Source organism: Pan paniscus, chromosome 9 (assembly GCF_029289425.2).
Source record: "Pan paniscus chromosome 9, NHGRI_mPanPan1-v2.0_pri, whole genome shotgun sequence".
Lineage (NCBI taxonomy): Eukaryota > Metazoa > Chordata > Mammalia > Primates > Hominidae > Pan > Pan paniscus.
Window position 1 is genome coordinate 5,297,629 of NC_073258.2, and position 782 is coordinate 5,298,410.

Below are 782 nucleotides of genomic sequence, written 5' to 3' on the forward strand. Positions count from 1 at the left end.
ACACCTTGAGAGACTCCCACCAGCCCCCTGGAGCTGGAGTCTGAAGCCGCTATCTGCGGAGGCCCACCCTGCCCAGTAGATGGAACAGAGGCTGAGCCCATCATGTCACTGTCGGGGGTCCCAGCCCTTCTCAGCCTTGGGCCAGACCACTCCAGCCCCGGGATCTGCCTGTCCAGGCTGGCTGGAAGCTGTTGTACTGGGTAAAAGTGAAAGATCTGCCCGAGGTCATAGGGGAAGGGGCTGTGAAGGACCATGCCCCTCCCCCGCCTGGAGCCCTTCCTGGTACAGACCTTGGTCGTGCGCACACGCACACACACACACACACACGCACGCACACACACGGTGCTTCACCCCAGCCAGGCCAGACCAAAAGAGACCATTATTTCCTGCTGCCTCCCTTTTGGCCCACCTACCATGAGGCAGGGAGCCCCTCCTCAAACCAGGAGCCTCCCAGATCGGGAGGGGGACAGTCAGACACCTGTTGGAGGGTCCAGCAGCCCATGAGATCTAAGCCCCTATCTCAGGTGAGCCTGTGAGCCAGCAGAGAGACATCTGGGAGGGAGGGAAGGTGAGGTCCCCTGAACCCCAACCAGCCTGCCTTTGAGTCCCAAGACACCCCCACCCCCATGGAAAGCTGTGGCAGTGTGCAGCTGCAGCTGGGGGAGCAGGGCGAGTCTTCTGGGTCTCAGGGAAGCGAGATCTGAAGTGAGGGGGGTGAACTGGATGGGACAGGGCGTTAACCCAGGAGAGGGGCCAGGGCCATTCTTGGCTCTTGATGGTGG